This window comes from Hypanus sabinus, unplaced genomic scaffold (assembly GCF_030144855.1).
Source record: "Hypanus sabinus isolate sHypSab1 unplaced genomic scaffold, sHypSab1.hap1 scaffold_581, whole genome shotgun sequence".
NCBI classification, from domain to species: Eukaryota; Metazoa; Chordata; class Chondrichthyes; order Myliobatiformes; family Dasyatidae; genus Hypanus; species Hypanus sabinus.
In genome coordinates, this window is record NW_026781440.1 from 45,543 (window position 1) to 55,740 (window position 10,198).

At 45.0% G+C, this 10,198-nt stretch overlaps 1 long non-coding RNA gene across 1 annotated transcript; it reads right to left on the bottom strand.

Moving 5' to 3' along the window:
- Positions 1 to 2,590: 2,590 nt before the first annotated feature.
- Positions 2,591 to 9,931, bottom strand: LOC132389469 (uncharacterized). Its single transcript, XR_009510534.1, has 3 exons — positions 9,819 to 9,931; positions 8,682 to 8,849; positions 2,591 to 2,794 (listed from the first exon to the last, which is right to left on the bottom strand). It is a non-coding gene; the product is annotated as an uncharacterized LOC132389469 (long non-coding RNA).
- Between the last annotated feature and the right edge of the window lie 267 nt (positions 9,932 to 10,198).

Consider the following 10,198-nt stretch of genomic DNA (forward strand, 5'->3'; position numbering starts at 1 on the left):
TTGTGCAAGTTTGTTTCCGTGCTCGGTTTGAACGAAAACTGACTGACCTAGCGTCTCGTCGGTTACTTTACGCTTGGTAATGTCTTGTTGTGCTTCTTAAGGGTACACCTCAGTGAGGCAGATCTTGGAACAAGAACGGCTTGACTGAGTTTGACCGCAAACTTCTGTACAGTTCGAGCTGACAATTGTTGTCCTGGAGTGAACCTCTCTGTGCTGTCTTTACGACAGTTATTTAGTTTATAATATTTTCGCTTAGTAATTCATTCAATAGTATTTTCTAGTTAGAATTAGGAGTGTTTAAAGTTTATTCATTGCATGTAAAATATATCGGCATGCGATGACGTCACATCCGGTTTCGCCGCGTCTTGTGGGAAAACACCGGTTTGAAATTAGCGCGAGGGTGGGGGCTTTCCACGAGGCTCACCTGAGCACAAGTAGTTTTGCAGACATGAGAAATCACAGTGAGAGCAACGCTGTAAGTTAATAGATAATCGATATATTGAACTAAGATGTTAATGCCGATCCTGTTAGAAGTAACGACAGTAGATAATGTTTATGCTTTCGTTAGTTAAAGAGTCGCGGATAGTTTGCATGGAAGTGTATTTAAAGTAGTCAATGGAGCAGGTAAACTCTCCCTGTATACTGCACCTTAGTGTAATGTAGTTATAGTCACCTTTGCAAGTATTTACACTTGAAATGTGATATTAAGGAAGGAACAAATACTGTATCAATCTTGTATTGTTTTATCAACAGTTTTCACCATATGTTAATGTGAAGAGTGAACAGTAAATGGTTAATCTTACTGCGATCTGGTTTCATTGACTGTGGTTTATCTCGACGTTAAATTCGACGTTATCGTTACACGCGAAGGAGAACGTTACACTCTCCCTCCCCGCCGTCCTGTTGTGGGGGTGAAGGAGCGTTGTCGGTTCTTTCATTCTTGACTTCATCACGGATCCGTGAGGGTAAATTTCCTTCCTCGTATGGATGTGATGCAATCGTGACTCTCTGAGGTTCCTCGTAGCTGGGGAAGTTATCGAATACGTATGGAGAGGGGAGACGAGCCTGCCTGTCTATTTGAGATTGTACATAGTCGCTTGTGCGTTCCAGTCTGGTCCTTTCTAAAGTAGATCTTGCTGCGGTCAGATCACGCGACCCTTCAGCTTTTCTATGTACTTTGCTTCCGCCATGGCAGCTTCTTCTTCTCTTTCTAGCTGCAGCACTTGCAACTCTGTCGATATTTTTGCCATTTCCAACTGGGTTTCGGCTTCTCTGGCGGCCTCTTCTCTTTGTCTGGCAGCCTTTTCGGCTTCCCTGGCGGCCCTTTCTTCCTGGATTTCGGCTTCTCTGGCAGCCTCTTCTCTTTGTCTGGCGGCCCTTTCTTTCTGGATTTCGGCTTCTCTGGCAGCCTCTTCTCTTTGTCTGGCTGCCCTTTCTTTCTGGATTTCGGCTTCTCTGGCAGCCTCTTCTCTTTGTCTGGCGGCCCTTTCTTTCTGGATTTCGGCTTCTCTGGCAGCCTCTTCTCTTTGTCTGGCGGCCCTTTCTTTCTGGATATCGGCTTCTCTGGTGGCCTTTTCTTTCTGGATTTCGGCTTCTCTGATGGCCAGTTTCATTTTCAAAACTGCTTTTTGTTTGGCGTAACGCAGTCGCACCTTGGCGGCTTCTGCCTTGGCTCTTGCCTGTGTGGACTTACTTGATGTCGTTCTACTGCCCTTGTCGCTGGGCGCCATCGACTTGATCCCGGATCGAGCTGACATTGCAGCACTTGGAACACCTGATAACGCCTGGGTGGGCTTACTTGATGTCGGTTTACTGCCCTTGTCGCTGGGCGGCGTCAACTTGATGCTGGATTGAGCTGACATTGCAGCAGTTGAAACACCTGATAATGCCGCTTTTTCACTGTAACGTTCTCCTTCGCGTGTAACGAACGCCGAATTTAACGTCGAGATAAACCAGTTAATAAGGACCAGATCGCAGTAAGATTAACCATTTACTGTTCACTCTTCACATTAACATATGGTGAAAACTGTTGATAAAACAATACAAGATTGATACAGTATTTGTTCCTTCCTTAATATCACATTTCAAGTGTAAATACTTGCAAAGGTGACTATAACTACATTACACTAAGCTGCAGTATACAGGCAGAGTTTACCTGCTCCATTGACTACTTTAAATACACTTCCATGCAAACTATCCACGACTCTTTAACTAACGAAAGCATAAACATTATCTACCGTCGTTACTTCTAACAGGATCGGCATTAACATCTTAGTTCAATATATCGATTATCTATTAACTTACAGCGTTGCTCTCACTGTGATTTCTCATGCCTGCAAAACTACTTCTGCTCAGGTGAGCCTCGTGGTAAGCCCCCACCCTCGCGCTAATTCCAAACCGGTATTTTCCCACAAGACGCGGCGAAACCGGATGTGACGTTATCGCATGCCGATATATTTTACATGCAATGAATATACTTTAAACACTTCTAATTCTAACTAGAAAATACTATCGAATGAATTACTAAGCGAAAATATTATAAACTAAATAACTGTCGTAAAGACAGCACACCCACTGAATCTATTCTCACAGTCTGAGCAAATGAACGGCCTCTCCCCGTGTAAAATTTCCGCTTTGCCAGTCGGTCAGATGACCAAGTGAATCCCTCCCCACAGCCTGAGCAGGAAGGATGATCGAGTGAATCCCTTGCTCCACTTCTTAAATATCTGGACAGAGACAGCAAAATTGGCATGTTGTGTTCGAAATTCCCGTAGATAAATTCCTTGTTTTTAGCCTGTAAAAAGATTTACAAAATCCATCAATGTGTGTGGGGCAACTTTTCATATGAGATCACTTGAGTTGTCACGGTGTGATCGGGCAACACACTCTTACAGTGAAGTTCAACCCAAGTTGGAGAGAGAAATCATCTTCTAACTGGGCACAGTGCTGGTACCTGGAATGACCATCAAACTCTCTGATGCTCTTCCTGTCTCTTTAAGAATGGGGCATCTCTCCCATCTCCAATCTGTGACCTGGCTCAGTTTGACTCTCGCCATTGGTATTGCTCCCTCTTCCCACTGAGCAGCACGGGCTCCTGGCCCCACTGTAACTGAAATACTCTCACACAAATAGCCTGCAGTGCATTCCACGCACCCACCACTCTCTGGGTAAAAATCTTACCCCTGACATCCTCTCGGTATCTATTTCTAAGCACCATAAAACTATGCCCCTTCGTGTTAGCCATTTCAGCCCTGGGAATAAACCTCTGCCTATCCACATGATCAATGCCCCTCATCATCCTATACACGTAAAAAAGGCTCTAAACATAAACAAGGACATGATACATAGCTTTGGGAAATTGTCAGAAGTATATAAGATTATGAGGTTATAGGGTAAATGCAAGCAGCTTTTTCCACTGAGGTTGGGTGGGATGGCAACCAGAGGTCATGGGTAAGTGGGGAAGGTGAAAACTTAATGGGAACATATGGAAAAGCTCTTTACTGAAATGGTCGTGAGAGTGTGCAATGACATGTCAGCACAAGTGGTGAATACGAGCTTGGTTTCACCATTTCAAAGAGGTTTTGATGGAAGCCTGGATGGTAGGTGTATGGAGGGCGATGGTCTCGGTGCAGTTAGTTGCAATAGACAGCTTAAATGTTTTTTTGGCATTGACTAGATGGGCCAAATGGCCTGTTTCTATTTTGAACGTCTCCATTATTCTATGACAGAGAAGCTGGACAAACTTGTTTGGAAGGGAAAAGGTTGGAGTGACAACGGAGCAGCAATGGCTGGAATTTCTGGGAGCAATTCAGGAGCTGAGTGATCGACATATCCCAAGGAAGTGAAAACATTGGAAACCAGGAGGACATAACCATAGTTGAATTGAGAAGCTAAAGCCAACATAAAAGCCAAAGAGCGGGCAAACAAAAGAGCAAAATCTATTGGGAAGCGAGAAACCAACAGAAGACAACGAAAATGTTCAGATGAGCTCAGGGCATGGATGATGATTAATGAGTCTTGGTAGCACCCAAAAGTCTGAGGCATTTAAAGGAACGAAATATCCGGGGCTTCAATATAGCCAGAAAGCCAAGATTCCCTGCACCAGTTACGTTTCAACTGTTACATTGTTAGGCACATAAAGTCTCTACACCCTCAAAATTTCACTCCTGAAGGCCTCCCACTTACAAAGTACTCCTTTGTCAGAAAACAGCATGTCCCAATCCACACTTGTCAGATCCTTTCTGATACCATCAAAATTGACCTTTCCCCAATTTAGAATCTCAACCCATGGTCCAGACCTCTCTTTTTTCATCTTTATTTTGAATTTCATGGCATTATGAACACTAATTTCTGTCACCAGCCCTGGTCATTGCCTAACAGCTTATTGCACACTTCTACATCGGGCATTTTACGTACCAATTAAGGGCACATTTGACAAACTTTACCCCATCTAGTCCTTTTACAGTATGGGAGTCCCAGTCAATATATGGAAAGTTAAAATCGCTTACAATCTCAACCTTTGTTTCTTGGCATGGTCTGTGACCGCTCTGCAAATTTGTTCCTCTAAATCCCTCAGACTGTTGGGTGCAACCAAGCCCCAATAATAGCCACAATATCATAATTCCCTGTCCTGAGCTCATCTGGCTTTCCTACAATGCTTCTTGCATTGTGATATACACAGCTCAGCACATTCATCGCACCATACTCAACCATTTGATTGCTGACTCTGTCTGAGGTCTGAACAATATCTGACTGGTATCAAGAAAACAAACTCTCCCTCATTATCACAAAAACAAAGGAGCTGATTGTGGAGGACAGGAGGAGTGGAGACACAGATAAGGGCATCACCCTGGGACTAGTGAACAACCGACAGCTTCTCCAGTTTCCGAATCCCCAGTAGTGGGCACTTAATCTGGACTCCACCGCGTTTGAACCCCTTCCGTCAGCGGCCGGCCCTCATGTGATTCTGTGCTATGACACTATGGGGTGCTCATTGAGGAAAGCCAATATTATGCACCCCTCGAGCGAGGGAAGTTCCCAGTCATGGTGATTGGACAGGATTAAGGAAAAGAGGGCAGCACATTACTGGCCGAAGTTCCGGATTTCCTTTGGTGACAGACAGGACTGGTGGCTCCCCATATCATCGTTAGGGTTTGCCCTGGGTTCAAGTCAAAGAGCCTAGAGTTCATTGCCTTCACCCTGAGGAAACAAGCCTCCAGCACCAAGGGAGACTGGCAAGACTTGGCCGTGGGCCAACTCCGATACTGGAAGGACATTGAGGTGAAGACGGGACATCTGGTAAGACTCTCTTTTAAAATTGACTGAACCCAAGACATTGCACACAATCTCTGCTCAATTTCAGGCAATGAATTTGACTGCACCAACTGCCCCCTGTCTGGATCACCGTGAAAGAAGGACAGACTCTCCCATCCCTTCCTCAAAACCCCCTCTAGCCCGAGGTAACGTTCCTTGAGGATGGAAGCTCTTTTGTGGATCCAGCAGGAAAACGATATTCTGACTATACAATAGTGACGGACAGTGAAGTAATTGAGAAGGCCTCTTTTGAAGCAGCTGTCTCCGCCCAGAACGCTGAGCTGTTTGCTCTGACTCGTGCCTGTATCCCAGCAACAGACTAAAGTGGGAACGTTTACACAGACTCCCGTTATGCATTTGGAATTGTACATGACTACGGGGCTCTCTGGGAACATGGGGATTCCTGTCTTCCTCTGGCCACCCCATTAGTAATGTCACCTTTGTAAACAACTTACTCACCGCTCTACAGCTACCTCGAGCTTTGGCTGTTATTTAATGAGCGGCCCACACCCACATGTTGACTGAGTCACTAAATGCAATGCTTTAGCGGATGAGACAGCGAAAAGTGTGGCACAATCCTAGTAGTTGTACTCTCCTCGGGTTCCCATCAGGCAACTCTCTGTGTCATAAGCAGAACAGGTTTGCCAGACATGTGGGAGGTACATACTTTTCATGGGGACATCTCTGAGCAGCAGCGCAAATTGTGGTCCCAGATGGGGTGCTAGAAAGAACCCAACCTAGCTATTTGTATTACTCCAGCGGGACAGGTTTGTGTTCCTACACAGTTTTTACCAATATTGGTCGATCATATACATGATTTGACACACCCGGGAAAGGGGGGAATGGTTGGTAACCTGTACCCTGCACACTGGGTACGAGTCCCTTGCCAGGTGTCTGCAAGTTGATTTTATTGAATTGCCTAGAGTACATTGCTATAGATACTGCTTAGATATTATAGATGTGTTTAGTAGATGCATTGAAGCTATTCCAACTACCAATAATACTACTATGTCTGTTGTGAAGTTATTATTATGGGAAATAATTCCCAAGTATGGCCTGCCAGAGATGCTGAGCTCTCACAATGGCCCACACTTTGTGGTGAAAGTATACGAAGGGGTACCAAACGAACTAGCTATCAAGCAACAATTCCACGGTGTACACCACCCACGGGCCGCTGGCAGAGTGGAAAGAGCCAATGGCACTCTGAAGAGTAAACTGGCCAGACTAACAGCGGAGACTGGACTCACTTGGTTGAAGGTCCTACCATTAGCCTGATTCCACATGAGGGTTACCCCACAGGGGAAAACAGGGTTGTCACCAGCTGAAATCATTTCCAGATGGCCCATGAAGACACCCTGGGAACTAAGGCCTTGTGTACCATTGCTCCCAGAAAGTCTACCAGCAAAATTGGATATGCATATCTGAAGGGAAGAGATTGGGAAATATGTATGCCAACTAACCAAAATTTTCCAAGCATTACATTCACAGGTATGACAGGCTTACAAGGAAGAGAACTACCCCACAGAGAGGAGTGACTATCCCACCATAGAACCTGGGAATTTTGTCCTAATCAAGAACTGTGATTGTGGAAAACTCTGACCTCAGTGGACAGGACCATATCAGGTGTTACTGACCACTCCCACGGCTGTGAAACCGAAGGGGCAATCTCGATGGATACATTGAACATACTGAAAATGTGTTACAGAAGGAACTGAGGAGAAGGGCTCTCTCGGACTTAAGGAAAATGTATTCGTTGATAGTGGTCTTTGTGTTTTGCCTTATTGCTCAAACAATATCCGTGGGCCCCCATGTTAACACCTTTCTGTCTCTCTGTCACCCCTATGCCATACAGGCAGAACTAGGGGCCTGCTGCGTTTGTGCTGCAATTTCACAGCATGGTAAAACTATGTTTCCAATGTCAGTAATTCCGCTCAACCAGAGTGAGGAACTCTAAGCCTGGGATTTCTCAAATAACACCCGGGGAAGTGAGGTGGGGAAGTGAGGTGAGGAACTGCGGTCCAGTCAGAGATGACAGTGGCTGTCAGTGTTTTGAGGGATGGTATTTCAAGTTCCCATCAAATGGAATTTCCTACACTGGGAAACATGAATCCTGGTCTTAGTTGCAGGTGCCCAGCAGCAGAGAGGAATAACAGATTGAGTGCTTTTGGATGATCGCTTTTCTCGCCTATGGAGTAGCCAGGAATTCACGAGAGACAATCAATTTACCTACAGCACTTGAGGAGCTGGCCACAACACTGCAGGGACCCTGACAGAAACACAGGCCCAAGTAACAGAAATATCCACCGAAATGATTGCAATCTGGCAAACAGTCCTACAAAATTGTAGACTTTATCCCAGCTGAGAAAGGGGGCACCTGTGCTATTATTGACACAGAATGCTGCACCTATATCCCTGATGAATCTACTAACATTACATCCCTCTCCAAGCACACTGCCAAGGTGATTGATAGCTACTAGATAGAAAGCAGGGCATGATTTACATCGGTTCACTGAAGGATCGAAGTGGTGGTCTTTGAAGGTATGTTCAGTAATACATGTAACAGGATATTGCATTATGACCTAATAGTTGTCCATATCATTGTTATAAATACTGTTGTACACTGTTTTTTTTCCCCACTGATAAGTCAATGTTGTACTCATTTGCTTTCCCTGCAAAAAATTACTGCTTTGTTGATCATGTAATGATCAAAAGGAGGGAATGATAAAATCCATAAAAGGGTTAACACTTTGTTAAAAAATAGCAGCCTGTTTTTCTGAAAGAAACTGCTGATAATCAACAGATGTGCTAAGCCATGCTGAGCCATATTTCTTCTTGAGGGTAGCTAGCTAGGGTTTCAGGATGCTTATCTCCTTGCACATTCACATCTAGAGATAGTACAACTTCAGTCTGTTCTGTGTGTGTGTAAGCCATTATGACTGTTTTGTACTCTGTCTTTAGGGGCTCCAGCTTGTCATGTAGTAAATAACTTTGGCTCCAGCATGTCCTGTGTGGAGGGTATCTGGACGGATATATCAGTGGTGTAAGGGGAATTGTTAGTCAGTTAGTGGATTGGGCGGGAACAGTCATCAACTGTTCCTGTTTGAGCGACTAACTGAGTAAGCCCGATGCTTGGAATAAAGAGTTTGTACTTATACAGTCTCTCAGTGACTTTATCCAGATTCGACTTCCACATAATGGGAGTGGTTTCAAAGGGTTGCTGGATGCACATTACCAGACCTGGAGTGATTGCAACTGGGTCTGACGGAGGCATAACTGTTACTTCTGGACATGTTCAGTCTCACTCCAGCTATTTGCTACCTTCCACTGTACAGGTATGAAATGTCTAAAGAACAGGAAGTAAGACTCACCAAAATTTCTCCTGACTGAATCACTGGAATCTCCGAGTCAGTTGGGTTCTCTCCAGTTGATGCTCTCAGTCCTCGGGTTGGTTCACTTGTTGCTGCTCCCTCGTCATCAGTCGTGGTTTTCCTCCAGTTGGGGTTTTTCTTCCAATAAATCACTCACTGCAGGTCTAACTTTAAATTGAAAGATAATGAAGCATATTAACAACAAAAAAGAGAACCAAAAATTTCCGATTCATGTTATTAAGAACAAAACTCACTGAAATTTAAATATTGAAGGCAAGTGTACAGTAATGATCTCAGTGAGCAATCTTTTATTGTCCTACACACGTCACAAAACGATATGGGATCAGAAAGAGCCATCATTCAGTCATGGTCAGGTAGAAGGAACAGATTCAGATGATTCAATCCATCTGATCTGACCCATCATTCAACCATGGTTGATTTTTATTCCAACACCATATTCCTGCCTTCCTCCTGTAACCCTGTAGCTACTTAACAATCTTTAATGTATTAATCTCCCTCATAAATTTACCCAAACGGCAGCCTCTACCAAACTCTGCGGCAACAAATTCCACACTTCAGACACCTTTTGGCCAAAAGATTTTTCTCAGCTGAATTTTAACAGGAGGCATTTTTATTCTGAGACGGTGCTGTCAGATTACAGACTCTCCGTCTAATGGAAACATCCTCTCCATGTACACTGTATCCAGGCTTTTTAGCATTCGGAATGCTTACTTAATCATACATCGCCTCCACCACCCCCACCGTCCCTCTGAACTCCATCGAGCACAGGTCCGGAACCATCAAATGCTCCTCATACATGAAGCCGATCGTTCCTGATATTATTCATGTCAACCTTGTTATCAACACTCCACTTGATCCTCCGTCACAAAGCGGAGGGCGGGGCGGGGCGGATCTGCGGCACGCAGCCTCACGTGACCTGTCGGCGGGACTTCCATTTCAATTCTGCGGAAATAGACAGCCTGGGCTCCTGGTTTGAATCGTTCAAAGCAGATTAAGTGAAGTCGACATATTTTTGCCGAGCCCAGATAACTGGAAAATAAATGAGTAATTGGCCGTCAGTTCGGGGCTCACGGCCAACATCGGACCTCCGTGCTCGGGATCGGTCTCAATACTCACCAATAGGAAAGTGATATCTTCAGCCCGGACACAGTAATCCAGATCCCCGGCTCTCCGATATACGAGATGAGAAGCCTTTCTCGATCCCACAGACTTCAGCACCGAGCGTTAAGGAAAACACCCGGAGACAGTGAGCATGCGCGGTGTGGTACGTCATCAGGAGGATGGGGCCTCAGAAACGGCTGCGCGATGTTGCCCTCCTACGGTTTAATGGGGGGGGGGTAAACTGCATCACGTGACCGGTTTTGGTCTCCCACCCCAGACAGAGATCTAGTTACCCACTACTCTGTGGAAAGAAGCAAACTTGCCGCTCACATCTACTCTCACCTTAAATGTGTTAGACATTTCAACCCCCAGGAAAAATATATCGTCTGTCCACT